This window comes from Callospermophilus lateralis, chromosome 1, assembly GCF_048772815.1.
Source record: "Callospermophilus lateralis isolate mCalLat2 chromosome 1, mCalLat2.hap1, whole genome shotgun sequence".
Lineage (NCBI taxonomy): Eukaryota > Metazoa > Chordata > Mammalia > Rodentia > Sciuridae > Callospermophilus > Callospermophilus lateralis.
The window spans coordinates 56,058,866-56,080,665 of NC_135305.1; the positions used below are offsets into that span (position 1 = coordinate 56,058,866).

General features: G+C 37.8%; 1 protein-coding gene across 6 annotated transcripts in view; it reads right to left on the reverse strand.

The window, feature by feature from the left end:
• The window catches only part of Kmt2e (lysine methyltransferase 2E (inactive)), a 93,665-nt gene extending 83,867 nt beyond the window's left edge, over positions 1-9,798 (reverse strand). For 5 of the 6 annotated variants that reach the window (XM_076834798.2, XM_076834779.2, XM_076834788.2 and 2 more), the window contains exon 1: positions 9,448-9,785. The gene's annotated coding sequence lies outside the window, so the exon portion shown is untranslated. Of the gene's footprint in view, positions 1-9,447 lie in introns of all 6 variants that reach the window. The other variant, XM_076834773.2, reaches the window with a different exon arrangement.
• Positions 9,799-21,800: the final 12,002 nt, after the last annotated feature.

A 21,800-nucleotide genomic window follows, 5' to 3' on the forward strand; every position in this document is an offset into this window, starting at 1 on the left:
TCTTTTAATAAATTACCCAATGACTGAATCAATATAATATTCAAATTATCCCTCAAATTCACCACTAACATTTTGCTACCACCAAAAGAAAATATGCCAAATTGATGAGTATCATTATAACATAATGAAAATCTAAGTGCTTTCCTGTTTCTTTTCCTTTGTCATCCTTCTACTCCAAACTTATTTCCATGAGCAGTACTTCATAAAATACAATGTTCAAAAAAGGATGTGCTGTTTTGTCCTACAAAGACAGATGTTTTGTGCTCTGCTGTATTAAATGTACCATCTCACCAAATTCCTTTTTTTGGGGGGTGGGAGGGTACTGGGGATTGAATTTGGACACTCAGCCACTGAGCCACATTCCCAGCCCTATTTTGTATGTTATTTAGAGACAGGGTCTCACTGAGTTGCTTACTGCCTCCCTGTTGCTGAGGCTGGCTTTGAACTCACTATCCTCTTGCCTCAGCCTCCAGAATCACTGGGATTACAGGCATGTGCCACCGTGCCTGGCACCAAACTCCTTTTAAAAAGTACTTTAAAACTTTAAACTTTTAAAATGTGATTTCAGAAAATTTTTCTTTACTTCACAAAAAAAACTTGTTTGAATGACTTTTTAATAGAAAATAGATGTTTTCAGCCCTGCATTTAAAAAAATTAAACTGTTAGGCCAGGCATGGTGACACACATCTGCAATCCCAGTGACTTGGGAGGCTGAGGCAGGAGAATTCCAAGTTTCAGACCATCCTCAGCAACTTAGTGAGACTGTCTCAAAATAAAAAAAGGCTGAGGATATAGCTCAGTGGTTAAACTCTCCTGGGTTAATTCCACAGTAAAAAAAAAAAAAAAAATTACACTGATAGCACTAAAGCAAATCATAAACCTAAGCAATACAACCTAAGACACATTTAACAATAATTCTGAATATTAAATGAGGAACTGGAATCAGATAATTCTTTAATAAATTCTAAATATTTAATTTCTGTGTTCTGGATTTCAAATTAGACAAGCATCCAGGAAATTAAATCTCATTTATTTGGAAAACTGTGCAGGAATATTATCTTTATACTATCTAAATTATCTACACTTTGCTTCCCTAAAATGTATGTTGTGATTACATAAACAACCCATCTGCACTACAAAAATACTGGAAAAGCATGAAAATGAAACTCCCATAATCCCCATTACAGAAAAACAAATCACTATTAAAAACTTTGATCTATCTGCAATCAACATAGTAAAAATTTACTCAGGCAAGAATCAATAAATATTAAATCTAGAAGAGAGAAATCTGATAAGAGCAGGACATTATATAATCTCTGATGACGAACAGGATATTTATACACTCTCGATTGCTATAGATTAACTGATAATAGCAAAATGAAAAGCAGTAAGTATACATAGAGAAACAATTCAACATCCTAAACAAGTAATCAAAATGAAAAACATACTGGTAAAGGACAAACAAATATCACGTCTCTCCAGATGACTTCCAGTCAAAAACATGCAAAAGCTGAATCATGAAGAAACCTTGGACAAATCTAAATCAAGGGGCATTGTATAATTATTAGTCTGTTAATGTCATGAAAAAAAAAAAAACTGAGTAACTGCTCCAGATAAAGGAGATTTAAGAAAGATACAAAAGAACTAAATGCAATCTGTGATTTGGCTATTTGGGTGGAGGGGGTGCTAGTAAAGAACATAATTGGAATAATCAATGAAACTCTGAAGCATAGACTATTTAAAAGTATTACGTCAATGCTAAATTTCCAAATTTAATAACTACTCTGGTTACATAGGAAAACATGCTTGTCTTTAGAAAATGAATACATACATACATATTAAAGGCTATAAAGGGACAGGATACACGCAATCAAATGGTTCAGGAAAGTCATGTATATATATGTAGAAAATAATAAAGCAAATATGGTAAAATGATACAAATTGTGTGATCTGGGTATAAAAAATGTGAAGATGATACAAAGAAACCCACTATTTTTCCCAGTATCACCAAAAAAAAAAAAAAAAAAAAAGGCACACTCTCTATTTTGCAAAAATTATAAGTTGACTTGGGAGGCCGAGGAAGGAGGATCACAAATTCAAAGCCAGCCTCGAAAACTTAGACCTTTGTCTCAAAATAAAAAGGGATAGGGATGTTGCTCAGTGGCAGAATACTTGCCCAGCACGTGTGAGACCCTGGGTTCAATCCTCAGCACAGGCTGGGGGTGGAGGATAGTGGGATACAAGACAAGTTTGGGTGTCATTACCATAGTTCTTTAACAAAATTCATTTAATTTCTTTTTAGAAGAGTATCTGAAGTTCTATGTACAAGTTACATAAACATTTTGTAACTTCAAAATTATTTCAAAAATAAAAGTTAAATGCCTTTTTAAAAACATTCCTCAACGTTTGATTTTAAGCTAAAAAATGAAGTCTTCAGTTTGATATAGCAATTATTTAGCTTGAGAGGCCCTCTTCGAAAGATTATAAACCAAAGAAAATTGCTTTTAGGTAAATGATAGGTATCTTTCTGTTGTTCATCCAAGGAAACGCCCCTCCACATACCATAAATACCTTCCCCACAAGCATCTCCTTAACCAGTAATAGCTAATTAGAGGGATCAAGATGGAGAATAGTTCTCTGACACCTTGTTAATTTCTGAGGCCTATTTGTACTTTCTTCAAATAAATTATGTGAGATTTCCCTAAAGCCTATGACAAATTATTTACTTAAGCTAGCTAGAGTTGATGTCTGTTCCTTGCATCAATACAAACCCTAAAATAGCAGACTTTTTAGAGGTGAAAATAAACTATGAGCTCCCTTAAGGCAGAAACAGTCTCATCACTCTCCATATCCTTAGTGCCAGGAAAACAGTAGCCACCCAAAATTCATTTTTTTTTGTCTAGCTTTTAAAAATATTGTTTCAGTAAAGACTTAACAATTTAAGGCTGTATCAGTTCAACTAATGAAGCAGTCTCACTTGAAGAGAAGCAGCACAAAAGCAGATAATTTCAAATACAGCAATATAATTTTCTAGATGAGCTTTATAATATAGTAGACTAACATCAGATTCCTATCAATTTATGGCTACCAGGGCACAGTCCTAACAATTCATATTGGTCACAGTCTCTTCTGATCTACCATTTCATGAAAGAAGACATAAGTTTCCAAATTCCTGAATCTTGTCTTTAAGTGATATATGAAGCAAAAAGATAAAAAGAACTCCAAGATGTGTTTCTGTAAACTCAGATTTTTTTACATTTATTAATGTGTGAAATAAGAAAATATCAAAAATATCAGGAGAGTGTTTTTCTCGTATACATTCTCCTTATGTATAAGTTACATAAACTTTTTGTAACTTCAAAATTATTTCAAAATAAAAAGTTAAATGCCTTTTTAAAACATTCCTCAACATGGATGTGTGTTTGATTTTCTTAAGCTAAAAAATGGAGTCCTCAGTTTGAAACAGCAATTATTTATCTTTGGAGGCCCTCTTCTAAAGATTAGAAACCAAAGAAAATTGCTTTTAGGTAAATGATAGGTATCTTTCCATTGTTCTCTGTGAACATTTAAAAAAACCAAAGCTAATTTTCCATAATGTCTAAGTAGTAACCATTTTTCACCACAATCCTCCTTTTATTCTCCCCTGAAAACCACTGACACGAGGTTTGACCTTGTTCTTAGCCCAAACATAGGAAAACATTTAATCTTTCAACTTAATAATTTAATGATGCACAGCTAGGTGTAGTGGCGCATGCCTGTAATCCCACCAATTTGGGAGGCTGAAGCAGGGGGATCTCAAGTTCAAAGATAGCTTCAGCAACTTAACAAGGACCTAAACAATTTAGTGAGATCCTGTCTCAAATTTTTTTAAGAAAGGGCTGGGGGTATAGCTCAGTTGTAAAGCACCCTGAATTAAATTCCCAGTACCTAAAATAAAATAAAATAATGGATAAGCAGTTGATTACCTACTCATTAAATTGCAGGAGGTTATTATTTATTCATTAAAAGACATAATGTCTGTTTCGATGACTTTTGTGGGGAGGGGGGTACAGAGGACTGAACCTGAGGTCTCTGCATGCTAGGCAAGCACTCTTATTTCTGAGCTACATTTCCCAGCCCTTGATGTCACCTTAATGCAACACATGAAAATACAATTCTTTGTCAACTAATGCATTGCAAACGTCCAACATCTCAAAGAACTTAGTTTTGACAAAATCTAAATGACATTTGCAATAAGCTTTAAAATTCACTTAATAATATAAAAATGATTTCTTAAACTAAAACTAAGATTTGATTAATGAACTGTTCAAGAGGGGAAAAAATAATTGATTTCATAAAATGATAATATATTTCAAGTGAAATATAACAACTGTTTTCTGGACTTTAAGTAAAAAGCATCCTACTTAGTAAAGATGAAACACTTTTCATATCCTTAAAGACAAAAATAAGATCTAATTAACTTAAGAGTGGGTTACCATCACTTGATTTTTATTGGGGCACTTTGCACAGATATTCACCATAACAAGTTTCGTTGCTAATCCTTAACTCTTTATAAAATACTCATTGTTTAGTAGCAATAGTTCTATTTTTAGTTAAATTCTATCTACTTCAAATTTAGTAGAAAGCAATTTTCAACCACAAATACCGCTCTTCTGTACTTAGTAAAATTTTAGCTAATAAAAAAGTATTCAGTTTAATATTAAGAAAAATAAAAAGCTCCTCCTAGCATTGCTATATTATAAAGCAGTCAATAAGTTTGAGCCACTCCAATTTTAAACTCGGTCTAAAAGCTAGAAATACTCATACATCAATATTTTAAGTAGATCCCTCTTATTATTTGGCCAGTAACCCAAACAGAAATTTTATCATAAAGCAAAAAGAATATTATACTCAGAAGAAAAAAGTCTCAGAGAACAAAATATTCAGCAATTTATCCTAACACATAACAAGGTACAGACCCTGATCATTCAGAATATTTGAGATGGAAATATATTTATTTAAACAAAAGCTTTAAATTCACAAATAATTGAGCACCTATCATCTGATAAGAATAAATCCTTTAGCAAGAAAATCTATTAAATTTTTTTCAAGTAACAAATGTAACATCTTCTAAGAAAATTACATACTAATATTCCCAAAGCAAGTTTTTTTTTTATGAGGGTTGAACCCAGGGGTGCTCAACTACTGAGTCACATCCCCAGCTCTTTTAATTTTTTTTATTTTGAGACAGGGCCTTACTAAATTGCCGAGGCTGGCCCCAAACTTGTGATCCTCCTACCTCAGCCTCCTAAATTGCTGAAATTACAAGTGTGTACCACCATGCTCTGCTCCTCTAAGCGGTTTTGATGGCTTTTCAATGTTCTGTTAGTTTTATACATTTTCAGCCCTTTTTTTAGTTTTTTATTTTGAGACGGGGTAAAGTTGCCAAGGCTGGCCTCAAACTTGTGATCTCCAGCCTCACCCTCCCAATTTGCTAAAATTCTCAGTGTGCACCATACAACCACTCTGTTTTATACATTTAAATTAACTATGGCAGTATATACACATGTATGTCTCAGTAGTAACGTGCAGAAAGGCAGAGCTGTTAGGATTTACATAACATACCTATAAAAATAAACCTACAGGTTTAGTTTAATGCATGAGCCAGGAGTGTTGGTGCAGGCTGAGGCAGGATCACAAGTTCAAGGCCAGCCTCAGCAACTTAGCAAGGTCTTGTCTAAAAAAAGGGAGCATGGGGGCAGGAAAGATGGCAGAATGAGATGGACATCATTACCCTAGGTACATGTATGACTGCACATATGGTGCGATGCTATACATGTACAGCCAGAGAAATGAAAAGTTGTGCTACCACTTGGTACAATGAATCAAAATGCATTCTGCTGTCATATATGCCTAATTTAAAAAAGTAAATTGATTTTTAAAAATTAAAAATAAAAAGGTCTGGAGATGTGGCTCAGTGGTTGGAACACCCCTGGGCATAATCTTCAATAACCACTTACTATAACCGTTTCAGTAACTTAAAAATCCAATTTAATAACAGTTATAATTTTCCTGAAACTACTAAAATGTGTATTGACGGGGGGAATTTCTCCTAATATTTTAAGCAGGTTTTCTCTCTACTTCCTTATTTTTAGATCCAAAAGTTCTAGAGTTTAATGTGGTATATATTTAGAAGATTCTCTGACTAGAAGCTATGAGAAGTCAGAAAAGCCAAAATTGTAGGAGAGTTATCAGAGTCCTATAGGGTTGAAATGTGGACCTGTAATGGTTCTAAACTTAAGGATCAAAGAGATCCTTTACACTGAAAACAAAAGCCAAGTATGATCAAAATGTAGTCTCTAAAAATAAAATTAACTCTCCAATTACATTATGGTTTTCTACAAATCCACTTAAACAGATAAGCAAATAATCCCTCAAACTCAGCTATCCTTAGCTATCCTAAGAACAAAACCGATTATCCCCCTAGGAAACAAATGTTTCAAAACTTTCTGGGAACAAAAATTATACATAACCTTTTAATAAATTTACCTCGACAATCTTTATTATGTACAGTCAGTTGATTAAAATATTACTTATAAAGTATTTTAAATAAGGCACAATACTTTTTTTTAAAGTCTATTTTATAGTAGCAAAACAAAACTCAAAGCAACGAAGCACGCAAGTATGAAGCTAGTAGATTTCAGGAGGCAGAAGCTTTTATCATCTCTATCTATCATATTTTTAAAGCCAAGTGATTCAAGCTTCTTTGTATATCAAAGACCTGACCAAGGTCACTATGAAGAAAACCCTGGGCATAGGCAGTGCTACCTCCTCTGGCTACATAAATGAAATGTATAAGAATACATTGATTCTTACATTGGATAGTAAGTTTCAAGTACCAATCTTCTTCTGAATCATAGTTCTTAACTACAAAGTCCATAAAATAATTGTATAGCATTTAATATAGTAGTGAAGGATCTTACATACTCAAACAAGAGCATAATACAAATGAGTATTGATCCCAAATCACTATGAAAACTCTCCCATTACTGACCTACATTTCATTACATAATAAAATATTTCAAAGATTCAAAGTAAGGTTGTGTGCTCAACCTTCAAGGATGAAACTCGCTGGTATGCAGAAAATCCCTAAGCCAGTTATTTCAATAATTATTCTGTAGAATAAAACCTCATTATCAACCTTGTTCTCATATTCACCATGAAGTAAATTCTACTCTAAAATATTAAAAATGGATCAGAAAATCATAAAAAGGGTGTATATACCCAGTCTTTTTAAGTACTATCATACTGAAATGCACTCACTCATCTTTTAGTTGCTCCACAATCTGAATGGTCATTAAAAGCCATTAATGGCCCACTGATAACCTCCCGCTATGGAAATGATTCCAATTACTCACACTTTTAAAAATACAGATAAATGACACCTGACAGCATTTAATTTTCAGTCTCAGTCCATAAGATTCTGCATATGACAAAAAATGGATTCTAGACCCTATTATGGTAATACTTTTACTTAAGGTTTTTTAGAGTGGACAATCTCTTAATGGGTAAATGGTAATGTTTGGGGGGTGAAGGACCAAGAACCAAACCAAAGCCTTACTGTTTTTACTTACATAATGATGATAAGTATGCTACAAGACAAATTTAAAAGCAAGCAAAATATGGAGCTTCACTTCATCAAATATACAATTAACTTTGAAAATTCTTAAGGAAAGCTTCAAATACATGGGAAAAAAACAGATGCAAAATATAACAGCATCTGAACACCTAGTGAAGTAACAGGTTTAGGCTTGTTTGTACAGCTCCCTAAAATTCACTCTGAAACAGAATACAAAACCCAAAATGCACAAAATTTGTCAAGAGTTGAATGGAAATGTTTTACTATAGATTAAAATGTCCAATCATATGAAACAGATTGCACTTACACACTTAGCAGAATATTTTAATATACTCTGACATATTGAATAAAAGATGGTTAAATTAAACCCAACATAAACTATTACTGGTACCTAAATAATATTTTTAATATTTAACTGCAACCATCCTGACCAGTGAAATTTCCAAGACTACATGAGTGTTTTTATTATTTTAGAAGTGGTATCAATTTATTTGCCTCTCAGGAAAAAACCAATAAAATTAATCTACTAAAACACAAGGATTGTAATTTGCTGTAAAATCAACATCTTTTTGTAAATGACTTGGGGTGGGGGGGAAATCCCAGTCTTTTCATGTAAACATAATAAGCTTGTAATATGCTGCAGACAAACGCACTGCATGGGGTGTGGAGGACCCGAGCTGATTAGATTACCACAACATCAGCCTGGGGCCGCCATTTTTAGAATCTGTAAAGGACAAAAGAGGGAAATTACAGTTTTTACTCCCCATCTCGAAAATTAAAGGGAAAAAAGGACTATTTTCCAACTAGGTATTGATGTTTCCTGTCTACAGCTGAATGCACCTCACCTAATTCTCTCCAAGGTCTTCAGAACTCCAAACACCTTAGTTATTCACATCTCTAAAAGATGGAATAAAATAGCACGGGGTTTACTCTAGAGCTAAGATTTCTCTTTGACCTTAAATTGTATCATTCTCAAGAGACAGCTCTGCTAGGACGTATGTACACGGAACTAAGGCTAGTGGAAGAGAGCACTCCGGATTGTTTTTTCTCTCCCTCCTCCCCCGTTTAGCACAGGGAACCGTTTGTTTTTGAGTCTGCTGCCACAGTGTTTGTGCCAATCCCTTGGTCAAAGTAAGCTTTTCTGAAATAAGCCGTATTGTGGATTCTAAGGCTCCGGCACAGTAAAGGACGGCAGTAATGCAAGAGGGGTGGGGGGAGGAGACTGAGAAGGCTGGGTACTGGGGTGACCACCTCAGGGGCGGGTTTATCCTCTCCCAGAGAGGATGAGGAGCTGTCTCGTTTTCCCACAAAGAGGGATGCCCAGGGCGTTCTTTTAACCCCCTTCATATTTACGAGAGCACTATGCCCGAGACTGCCAATCAAGAGATGGAAAAGAAGAGAATGGGGCCTGCACAGCTTTTCAACACCTGAACAAGACGCAGCTGAGAAAAGCGAGAGCCGGTAGCTCCTGGGACCTCCTGGACACAAACCCTACCAACAGTCACAAGCGTCCTCTCACCCAAGCGGCCTTAACCCGCTGCCAGGGAGGAGTGCGCCCCCTCCCTAACTCCCACTCTCAAGGGGGTTTAACTGCCAGTTTCCCCTTCCACTACCCTAAAACCCGCCATAATGCTCCATTTCTAGGGACAAGCAAGAGAAAGGATACATTCGATTAAAACGAGCAAAGTCTTGCCCCAGCAAAGACACCTGAGAGTCAATGTCGACTGCTCCCTCCCGAAGGATAAAGATGAGAAGCCCCCACAGCCTCGAAACACAGTGCCCCCACCCTGCAAACCCCACTAACTCCCACGGAGACGACAGGCACTGACCTGTGATGTTCACACACCAGACACCCGAACCCCGTTATTTGCTCGACCCCCAAGGAGTCTCTCCACACCTTCGCAGTCAGACGAACCCCCGACAGCAGCCACTGCGGACACAGGACCCGGCTCCACACACCCCCTCCCCAAACAGCAGCGCGCAGCCTCTTCGCCAGGAGCCAAGGAGTAGGGGAGGGGGCACCCAGGCAGTCAACAAGAACGCAGAGGCGGCGGCGAGGTTGTTCGGTGTGTCTATGCCCCCTCTGTTGCCGCTCCCGAACTCAGGCACCGTCTCCGACTCGGCCCCCTGCGCCCGCTCAGTGTCACTGCTTCTCGCTCTGGGAAAATGGCGGCGACGGCGGCGGCGGCCGCGGCGGCGGCGGCGGCGGCGGCGGCGGCGGCAAGTGCACGGGGCCCGCCCGCCCCGCTCCGCAGGGGCAGGGGGGAGGGGACGAAGCTGTCTGCCGCCATTTTGCTTATGGGCTGCCGCCCGCCGTTGCCCCTCCACAGAGGCGCGAAGGTAACTGAAGACAGTAAGATGGATAGAGTCTCGGTCTTTTTCACAACAGAGGCATTCAACAGTTCACCAAAGGTTTGGGGGAAGTTTCGGTATTTGACGGAATCGGTTCTTTACCCGTTTTCCCTGAGTAGCCCTCATGTCTGGTTATAAGTGAGCTTGGGCATGTCACTGTGGGGAAGGATGATGACCGTAGGGCCTGGATAGACCCCTGTCTCCACTGCCCTCCTAGAGCGATGCACTTTCTTCCACCCGCAAAACAACCTCGGCCTCAGTCTCCCCCTCCCCCGCCCCAGTCTGGCCACCAGCGCTGGGCGAACCCGGCTAGGGGTGTCACTCGACGCCCACTAGGGGCCGAGGAACTTCCAGTGCGCAGGCTCCGGGCACCGGATAAAAGCGGAGCTGGCGGGTCCAGCGCCGTCTCGATGGAGGAGCGAAACTGAAGAGTTCGGGGGGAGAAGCAACAGAAAACATGCAGTCACTGCCAGCGCCGCCTCCCTGCCACCGTGTATCGGGGTAAAAGCTGCCGTTGCCATCGGTGCAGTTGCCGTCGCTGCCTCCTATACTTCTCTTGGCCCTGGGAAAGGATTTCCCTGCCGCGGGACAATATGCGGGGAGGGGAGCGGTGATTCCTTTAAGTGGCGGTGATTAAACGAGGAAGGGGCAGAGAGACTGCTATATCTAAGACAAAAAGGGGAGGCCAAATAATAAAACAAGGATTCCCCACTAAAGTGACACGGCAATTCCGGCTCTCCTTTTGGGGGGGGTCTCTCCCCGAAATGGCGGTTTCCGTCTTCTTGCCCCACAGCGACCCGGAGCTCTCGGTAAGCTGAGTGGGGAGAGGCAGAGGCGGACTCAGCAGCCAATCGGTGCCCGATGTGTTCTGTCGGGCGCGTTGTGATTGGGTAGCGATGACCTCATGCTGCAGCAGCGGGTGGGGCCAAGGCCGCCGGGGGAGGCTGTTGCAAAGGCAGAGAGGGAGAAGTGACGATGGTGATCGTTGCTGCCGCGGCCGATATGGAACCCAAGCAGTGGCGAAGGGAATCGCAAGGCTCCTCCCTGACCATTTTCTCCTGTCCCTGCGCGAGGTGAGGGCCCTGGCTCGGCCTCTGCGAGACTTTGGGGCGATGGCGCGGACGTGGAGACACGATTGCTCCTGTGACTTTTTAACTGCGTCAGGGCAAGATGGCGCTGGGTCTCCTTGGGGCGCGGGGGGAGAGGCACGTCCACCGCCGCCGCAGCGCATGTGACCGGCCGCATTCCTGTGGGGTTTGGCGCAGACCCAGGCTGGGGCGGGGGAGGGGACAGGGCTTGGGCGGAGGAGACTTTGGTGCGGTCGGCGTTGGCGGCCTGAAGAGGAAGAGATGACTCTTTCAAAGCTTCCCCTCCCCCACATAGCAGAGCAGCTGCGCCTCGCGGGAAAGCCCCGGGAGGGACACTCCTTTCGGGTGTGACTGCTGTTGGTGGAGGAGGTTTGGCGCCCTAATTTCTTATCAGCCTTTCTCCTTGCAAATAGTACTTACGTAAGGTGGCAAGTCCCTCCTCTGGAAATGGGAATCTATTATGAGTCTCTGAGGGCCACTTGGGTGGTAGCCAGAGGCGAGGCCATCTCCTGGGTTCGGAGAGTGGGGACACAATGACTGTTTATGGGAAAACGTGAAGTTTCTCAGATCTGAATAGAAAAATAGAGTAATACCAAAATTTAGAAGCAGGTGTAAAACAGCTAAAGACTGTCATCTGAATTGTAGGGCACTTTTCAAATTCTCCTTCCATTTGTACCTTCTGTTCTTCCTTTCACTACCCTTCCTTGTCTGTAAATCCTGTAAGACTGTGTAATCGTATTGGTGGGATTTGCCTTTCTGTTTAAATATAGGCAGAATAAAAGCTGCCAGTGTCTGTATGAATTTATAAGGTGGTTTTCAATACTTTTAGTATGTTGCCTTTCGCCTTTATTCCTGCGTTTAAAAATAAAAGATGGACTTGTAAGCACTTCTGATAAATAATATGCAATAAGGTCCCTGAATCATAAATATTAAAGCCTATCTCTTTAAATCAATTTTGTAGTCGTATGAACTAAGTTTTTGAAACCTTGAATAGGTGAAGATGTCCAGAAGCTCAAGACTTTTTAAAAAAAGACTATGCATTTATATATTTTTGTTATTCCCACTTGACCATTCTAGTTAATAGTAGTCAAAAACAAGAGAAGATTTAAAGGCGTTCTCTTCCTTTGGATGGTGTTGAGCGGGGAATTGTTCAACAAAGATACTTGGAACTAAAATCTTGACGTCTTATTGACAATATGTGTATTAGATGTTAGGAGGAAGTGCTTCCTGGACATAAAAGGATGACTTTAACAGGGGTCAAGATTGTAACGTTTCTTTAGTTGTAGGTTTTCTGTAGTTCGTAAACAAGATTGTGTTTTTAATTAATTTGCTTATTATTAAATTCTTATTAGTTTATGGGGATTTCTTTTTCAGTTATTAAGCAACCTAATGTGTGTGGACTGAAAAGCCAGTACTTAAAATGTAAATAGTTACTTAGTACAAAGATTTTAAAGTTCAAAGCTTTTTTTTTTTTCTTTTGCCTACTCAGGCTGTTAAAACAGGCATTTTGTATGAGAACCCTTGAATAAGTATTACTTTGTCTTGTGTAAATTCCTGGCTCCCTTTCTTTCCTCATAGGAACTTTTCTTACTTAGAAAATCTGATACTAAATATGAAGCTAGTAGATTACATAAAATAATTTTCAGATTGTTCTCAGCTTCATTCTGCCTGAAAAAGAAAAAGAAGTCATTTTCTAAGCTAATAGAAACAAGTCTTTTGTACTTTTGATCAATGTGCTCCTCATGTTTCCTAACTGCCAAATCCATTAAGCTCTTGATTTTTCTTGATTATTCTGTGATTTTTAAATGCTAGTTGGGATTACTTTCCTTTAACTGCTTTCTTGAATAACGTTCTCCCTAAACAAAATCCTTTGTGCCTATTAACTTAGCAGTGTTCACCTCCATCTTAGTTCTAGCTTCAAATGCAAATCTTAAGGTTTAAAGGGGGCCACAGGCTTTCTGAGCGCATCAAATACTAGCTTGGCACTTGATTCTAAGAACTGTCTTCACTTATCTCTTCAAAAACATTATTTTTATTCAAATCATTGTCTCTTATACAATTGCTGTAATCTTACTGGTTTCGTGCATCACATTTTCTGATGTTCTAAAATGGCATTCCATCTCAAGAGGTTTGTACTTTAATATACTTTGTGCCTTTGCCCTCCAGTCTTGAGTACTTCTTCCCACTTCTGGGTAAAACAGCTTTAGCCTTTTTTCCTTATATTTCAAAAATATTCCAAATACATCTCTTCTCCCAAATACTTTAAGCTGTTCTTAACATTGATGATCCACCAACCCAGCAATTGACATTTGGTTGGCATTTGGGTATGCATGTTTCTTTAGAGATATTAAGATTAAACATTTTGCTTATAGACTGTATAGTCTTAAGCTAAAATAATTGGTTTTCAAACATTTTCAGAAGAGCTCTTTACAGCACTATTGTTTGAATGAGGAAAAGATTACCCAAGGGAGAGTGAGGCAGAGAGCAGCTGATAGGCCATCGATAGTTCTGCAGAAAGGAAGAAGAAATAAAACTGCTAAGTATTTTTGGATATTCTTGTTTTTTAAATCTGGAGGATGGTTTTCCTTACAAACTTCAACAATATTAAACACTAGCAATTAAGTGGGTTTATGAAACCATGATGTATTTGAGGTTTATCAGGGTATGTGGCACTGTTTTCTCTGACATTAGAGGACCTAATTTGCTGTTACCTCAAGTTTAGTTTGTGTCACTGTATGAATCTCTAGAGGCTACATATTTTGTATATCAGGAGATTGGCATTCCAATAAAGGATTTATTAACATTGTATATTATATAAAGCCCTGAGATGACTCTGTGAGTAAAGTTTAAACATTGATTACTATTGTCTGCTCTTAGACTTTTTTGGTATATTTTTGAATAGTCACTTGTACTACTTTACCATTTTACGTAACTACTGAAACTTATGTTCAACATAAGAAAACATTCTGATTCAACATGTTACTGGGTTTTGTTTTATATAATACAAATTTTCATCTGTGGCCCTCTACTACCCCAGGCATTTTAGTGACCTGTAAACATAGAAAAATGAAAAGTTCATATCTGAAAATGGTTTGAACTGAAATAAGTAGATATACATTAAAAATTGTGATTTAAACATAACACAGCCCAACTGGTTTGACTTTTTGGTACAGGGATCGCTTAACCACTAAACCACATCCCCAGTCCTTTTTTTATGTTTATTCAGAAACAGAGTCTACCTAAGTTGCTTAGGACCTTGCCAAGTTGCTGGGGCTGGCTTTGAACTCTATACCCTCCTGCCTCAGCCTCCCAGACTGCTGGGATTACAGGTGTGCCTGGCTTTGAACCATTTAACTTGAAAAATGGATTCAGTGTTGTTATGTTAACACTAATCCTCAAGTCCATATTTGTAAATCAGGCTCTAAAACATTCAAGGGTTGTGGATACCTTGAATCGGCTTGATAATTTTTCTTAAAGAGGTAATAAATTTATTTCTAGCTAGGCAGAGGTATTTCCAGCTACTTGGGCTGAAGCAGAAGGATCACAAGTTAGAAGACAAATATGGATGTGGACAACTTAAACTCCATCTCAAATAAAATAAAATAAAAAGGCTGGGGATGTAGCTCAGTGATAGAGCACTTGCTTAGCAATTGCAAGACCCTGAATTCAACCCCAAGTACCATATTGAGAATAAATTTAAAAGACAAAATTTATTCCTAAGTATCTAAAAAAATTTGAAAAGTTTTTTGCTCTCTGCCAGCTAGTGTGATCCATAATCCCCTCTGTTGTTTAATTCAAATTTGAAACATCTTTTATTATGGAATTTCATCTGGAAATGAAAAAAAACTAAGTGTATTTTGTCTGCCCGTGTGTTGCAAAAACTTAGATTCCAGAGCTCTTTGGGGTGGTTTTGAGGTGAACTGAACTATGCCTTTCCATATAGCATGTATTAACCATAGATATAGTAAAAAGGTGTTCTTCTTTAATATTCACTGTAAACTTTTAATATACAGTGAAAAAAACAAGTTGTAAAATCTATTGGGGGTCCTTTGCTTGGAGAAGTGAATGAATTTGTTAAATCAAAATTTTGTAAATGTTACCTGTTCCTTATTTAGAACTTGGGATTGTGGTGTTGTTTTGTTTTCTAGGAAAAATATGGCATTTTTTTCCTTCAATGCTTATGTTTGTCATAAGCATTGAGGTATGCAGAGTTTATCTCTGTTTGTATTTCTTATTTTAAAAATAGAGTTTGGAGGGTTGTTTTTTTTTCCTCTCCTTTAGTGTAAGTACAATAAAAAATTGTTTGAAGCATAGGATGCACCTTTAACAAACAACTCTCTTTTCTATATAACAGTTTTGTATAATAAACTAAATTGGTTATCAATTACAATAAATGATATTTCATATAACTTCAGCCTTACTTGTGTTAAATGACCTGGAAACTTATCCCTGGAGATAATATCCCTTAAAAGAGACTCTCTCACCCCCATATTAAGAATTGGACCCAGCTATGCTCCACCACTGAGCTGCATTTCTATCCTTTTTGAGACGTGTCTTAATTTGCTCAGGCTTGCCTCATACTTGTGATCTTCCTGCCTTAGTTTCCCCAGTTGCTGGAACTAAGGCGCCCCTCCTGAAGTATTGATTGATATTGTGTTGGTTTCCTTTGTCCAGTGCTTTGTTCCTGGGACAAATTAGAACTTTGGATCTAATCAGTTTTCAACCGTATTTAAGACACATAACCTAATTCTTAGCCTTTACATTTTTAGTTAGGTCAATAAGGTGATTACTTGGTTATTAGAACTTTCAAGCCTATCTAAATGTTTTATTGATATTTTTTCTCATTCTTTATTCTACCTGTTTAAATTTAGCTCAGTTTTCATGCCACTTCCATTTCCTTGTATGTAACAAAGTCTTAATTTTAAGCCAGACAGGAAATCCTTAATTACTGGTTTGACTCCTCCTACCATCAACACCAGATGTTAGGAGTACCCAGAACCATTTCATGCTATTGTATATATTTTATCCCATTTAAGTGATTATCTTACCTAAGGTGGCAGACCAGTCATTTCAATACCTGTCTCCCTCATTTCACCAAAGTTAATTATTTTTGTCCTAGAGAATATTGTCTGAACAAAGACCTAATTTTTTCTTTTTTGGGTGTGTGTATTGGTTTCTGGGAATTCACACCAGGTCTTATGTGTGCTGGCCAAGTTCTAAACAAAGTGCTAAACCCTTGGCCAAAGACTTAATTTGGAGATGTAGGGTGGAACAGGGAAGAACATGTTTTAAAACTTATATACCTTTAACTTGGGAAGTGCTGATTCTTAGAGCCCTAGTGGTAGTAGAATAAAGGAAGTATGTAACACATTATTTAAAAAAAAAAAAAAATCCATACTTGTTGCCTAGGTATGTAGAGAAAACAAACTGGCTTTTAAGGAAAGTACTTGAGATTTGATAAGAAGTCTGCAGAGATGAAAGTCAAAAGTAAATAGATGTGGGGCTGGGGTTGTGGCTTGTGGCACAGCACTTGCCCAGCATGTGTGAGACACTGGGTTCAATTTCTCAGCACCACGTGTAAATAAATGAATAAAATAAAGGTCCATCAACAACTAAAAATATTTTTTTAAATGAATAGATGTGATCTAAATAGTAGACAAATCTATCAAGAAAGCCAACATCTTGGGTCTACATTTTAGTTCAAGGAAAGGAAACTCATTTTATTTAGGTTTTGTTTGTTTTGGTACTGGGGATTGAACCCAGAGGTGCTTTACTACTAAGCCACATCCCCAGCCCTTTTTATTTTTTTATTTCAGACAGGGTCTCTAAGTTGCTGAGGCTGTCCCCAAACTTGCAATCCTGTCTAAGCCTTCTTAGTAGCTGAAATTACAAGCAGGCACCATGGCACCCAGCCCATTTAGTTTTTTAAATAGCTAAATTATATCCTGGTACATTCATCCTTACCAAAGTCTGATTCACTGTAGTAAAGATAAAAGTAAATTTTGTTTATAACTATCCCTGGCAGTACCTTTTGCTGTTAGTTTGTTGTATAATGCTTCAAAAATGATAGACAGCTATTTGTCTGCCCTAGTTTCCTTAAAAAATTAAAACAGTATATCTAATCAATTCTGTAAGTAGTGAAAACTACAGTTTAACTCTCAAGACAAAGTGTGTTTCTACTACTACTACTACCACTGATGACTTCATTCCTAAGGGACAAAGTAACATGATTGGTGAATATATAGGGCATAGTTTTAGTTTGTCAAACTCTGAATTGCGGAAAATTCTGATTTATTGAACAGTTGAATTCTTGTATGCAGGGTCAGAAATTAGCAACTAATCTTCTAGTAGAAATTGATGAACTTCTCCCTTTTGCATTTAAAATGAGTGGATTCCTTCTATAGCCTATTTGTACCTCTCCATCACACATAATTACCTATTTTGCTCATCCCCCTGGCCCCTGTTGTATTTCTGACTCTAGGCTAGGGTGTAGCTCCATAGTTGAGTGCTTGCCTAGCATACAGAAGGCCCTGGTTCAATCCCTAGTACCACACAGAAAAAAAGAGAAAATCTGTTTCCCAAGATATTCTTATTTCTATACTTAACCTTAGCATAGTCCTAATTCTTGAAAAATTTAACACATCATTCCTAAGAAAAATGTACTTTGAATTAGAAAGAAACATCAATTCTTTTTTAGTTATAGGCGGACACAATATTTTTACATGGTGCTGAGGATTGAACCCAGTGCCCCACGCATGCTAGGTGAGTGCTTCACCTCTGAGCCACAATCCCACCAGCCCATCAGTTTTTTTTTCTATAACTGAAACATGAAAAGACAGCAGGAATTTTATTCTCAGGTTTGTATGGTGGCAATAGTGTGGAAATCTAGGCATCTCTCTCATATCCTAAAAACAATTTGTATAACCATACTAAGCGCAATACACATTTTGTGGCAACCTTTTTTCACATGCTCCCATTTGTGCCCAGTTAGAATGGCATTTCTCTGGGATCAAACCCAGGACCTTGCAAATGCTAGGATTGTGCTCTACCACTTAGCTACACATCCATCCCCCCAATGTTGAATTTTAGCCTGAAATGCTGTCATTGGCTTTTTCTTCTGATTCTTCTTTTAATATACAGAAACTTGTACTGTGTCAGTATGTGGTTTACCCTGGGCAAATTTCCATATTATATATTCTGATTACTTTACCTCTGTTGCCCTTGAGGAATTTCAAAAATAACTGATTTAACTCTTGGGTTACTTTTTTTTTTTTTTTTGGTACTGGAAATTGAGCCAAGGGGCACCTGGAGCTACATCAGCTCAGTCCCCAGCTTTTGAGACACAGAGTCTTGCTAAATTGATGGGGCTTCATAGAGTAAGCACCTAATTTTTAGTACCCATTCTTTCCTACTCCCCCCACCTGTTTTGTACCCCTACATTCTACAGACTTCCTCAAAATTGTGTGGTTTCTGCATGTTAACCGTGTATACTCATTTGCAAAGACAGTGTATCAAAGTGCTCCTAATTTGTTGTCCTTAACTCTGCAGGCAAGAATGAGCTTTGTTTCTAACACAAATCAGACTGGTACTGTAGGAATCCCTCAGCCACTGTAAAGTTGACTGAAGGTTAATAAAGACAAATTGAGGGGGAAATCCAGGTTTTCTTAGACCTTCCTCATATTAGGTTACAAAGTGAACCGACCTTAAGTTGTACTTTGGTAGTATACATTGGTTTTTGGTTTTGTTTTTGTTTCTAAGTTATCCGTGGGCCTTTATTTATTTATTTATTTATTATTTTTTATTGGTTGTTCAAAACATTACAAAGCTCATGACATATCATCTTTCATACATTTGATTCAAGTGGGTTATGAACTCCCGTTTTTACCCCAAATACAAGTTGCAGAATCACATCGGTTGCACATCCACATTTTTACATAATGCCATATTAGTGACTGTTGTATTCTGCTACCTTTTCTATCCCCTACTATCCCCCCTCCTCTTCCCTCTCATCTTCCCTCTCTACCCCATCTGCTGTTATTCAATTCTCTCCCTTGTTTTTTTTTTCCCCTTTCCCCTCACAAACTCTTATATGTAATTTTGTGTAACAATGAGGGTCTCCTTCCATTTCCATACAGTTTCCCTTCTCTCTCCCTTTCTTTATTGATTTATTTATATGTAGTGCTGAGAATCAAACCCAGTGCCTTACACATGCTAGGCAAGCATTCTATCACTGAGCCACAACCCCAGTCCAGTAGTATACTTGTTAATGCATAGCTTTTCATCCAAATAGCCTGATAAAATTTAAAACAAAGTAGAAAGCATATTGAAGATCTAAGAGTAAGGTTTTATGCAGTGGAAATTGTGATCGCAGAGACCTTAATAACTGTGATATACAGATATTTCTGCGTATCTCTATATTTTAGACAACCAAATGCAGAATTGAAATGGTTGTTATATGCTAAATAGGAAAATTATGTTCCAAGGATAAGGATTAAACTCACTAGTTTAATCAGAGGCCTAGGTCAAAATGGGAGACATGCATTTTTTTAAGATGAGTCTTAAGATGAATGATTAAGTTGATTCTCTAGATGCTCAGTAAAATAAGTCATTTGTAGAAAAGAAGCAGCTACTTGGTTTTTGCATAATCTGAAGATGTGTCTTTTGGGGGCTGGGGTTATAGTTCAGCAGTAGAGCACTTGCTTCACACTTACGAGGTACTGGGTTCGATCATCAGCACCACATAAAAAATAAATAAAAAAGATATTGTGTCCATCTTTAAAAAAAAAAAAAGTCTTTTCTCTGTCAGCCCATGTCATAACATGTTCCTAAATAAATAAATCAATAGGACTTAGTTGTGCCTTCCATTTGTAAAATAATGAAATAAGTCAGGTGTTCATGGAATAAATTTGACATTATTAATAAATTGAAAGTTTCTCCTTGCCATGCATTTTTAATGAAATAACTATAAATGATTGTTAAAGACTGCAGAAAGCATGGTGATGATAACCAAGTATCCAACCAGCACTTACTAAATTACTTTGATCATACATGTATGAACAAGGATGATTGTTGACCCTTTTTCCTATTAAGGACTAGAAAAGGAATATGCCAATTACAGCAAGCACAGCCTGTGTTTTTTATAACCTGGAAATGAAAACTATTTGAAGGACTCATAAAAGGAAGAGGGAAAGAAAGAATATTAACTGGAGACTTTGGGCTGCAAAGCCTAAGATTTCCTTTGTGACCCTAAACAGGAAAAGGTTGTGAATTTAGGACAGGTGCAATTGAAAGAACTATTCTGAAAAGACATGTAAATAAATCATGCTCAAATAGCAACTAGTAAGCCATAGAAGAGGAAAGCCAGCTTAGCCAGGAGTAAGAATATAACTGTTCAGAGCTAGTTAATGAATGGGCACCTGGTAGGTAGAATAATATGCTTAAAAGAGTAAATATTCTTAAAATAATATTCTTAAACTTAGGTCTAGGGTGTAGCTCCTTGGTAGAGTGGTTGCTTGAGTAAAAACTGTGGTAGATTTAAAGTTGATACAGGGCCTTACCCCCCCCCCATATCTTTGTGATATATAGGGAAAAAATGTAATTAAAATACAGCATCACAGCAACCAGAATATAGAAACATATCAGCTTCGATTTAGTACATCTCTAGTAGGAATCTTTAATTTTTTTTGTTCTTCTAAGTTATACATTTATGCAAGCTAAAAATTTGTTAATAATTAGTAATAATAAAATAATACAAAGTGTATTATTTAGTTATATTTATGTAAACTCTTACCTAGTATTTTTAGGTGGTTGGTGAAGTGGTAACATTCTCTGAAGTATCCCATTGTCAATGTCATTTGAAAAACATAAGTTAATGAGTTAAGTAAATTATGAAACAAGGCCTATGTTGTATTCACTATTTGCCTTCTTATTGGGAAAAGTTAACCTTCAAAGATGGTACTAAAAATTTAAAGTTTTAGTGCAGTATAGTCATTACTATGGATACTTTTTTGTTACTTTAAGGTTTTCTTGTAAGATGATGGACTCTTCAGTGAGGTATGACCATTTTATAAAAAAATTGTCAAAGCTGTATTGGATTTTAAAGTTGGTCATGTGTATGTATACATGCTAGCCCTTATTTAACTCCTATGCCAAAATTTTAAATGCAAGCTGGGTGTGTTGGTACACACTTAAAATTCCAGCAATTTGGGAGGCTAAGGCAGGATTGCAAATTCCTGGCCAGCCTGGGCAGCAACTTAGCTTGGCCCTGTCCTGTAAGATAAAATAAAAAGGGCTAGGGATGGAGCTCTGAGGTAGAGTGCTACTGGGTTCAATCCCCAGTACCACAAAACTAAAGTAAATAAAAAATACAGGCTGTGTATTTGTAACTACATTATCCAAAATGAGAATTTACTTCATTAGTATAAGTATCATTTTTACTTATTTCACAGGAGAGACTGAGGGAAGCCATAAGTTTAAATTATGGAAATACCTCATTTTCCTACAAGTCTCTTAGCAGTTGTCTCCCAAGCTGCCTGCTTGTCTATGGGAGGAGAGTGGTTATTTAAAAAAAAAAAAAAAAAAAAAGGAAGGGGGGAGGGGAGGGAAAACTACAGTGAAGGGAAGGAAGGAAGAAAGGAAAGAAAAAACATTTTTTTTTTGCAGTGCCAGGGATATATAGGGCTTCCTATGTGCTAAGCAAGCACTCTACCACTGAGCCACATCCCAAGCTTCTAACATCTACT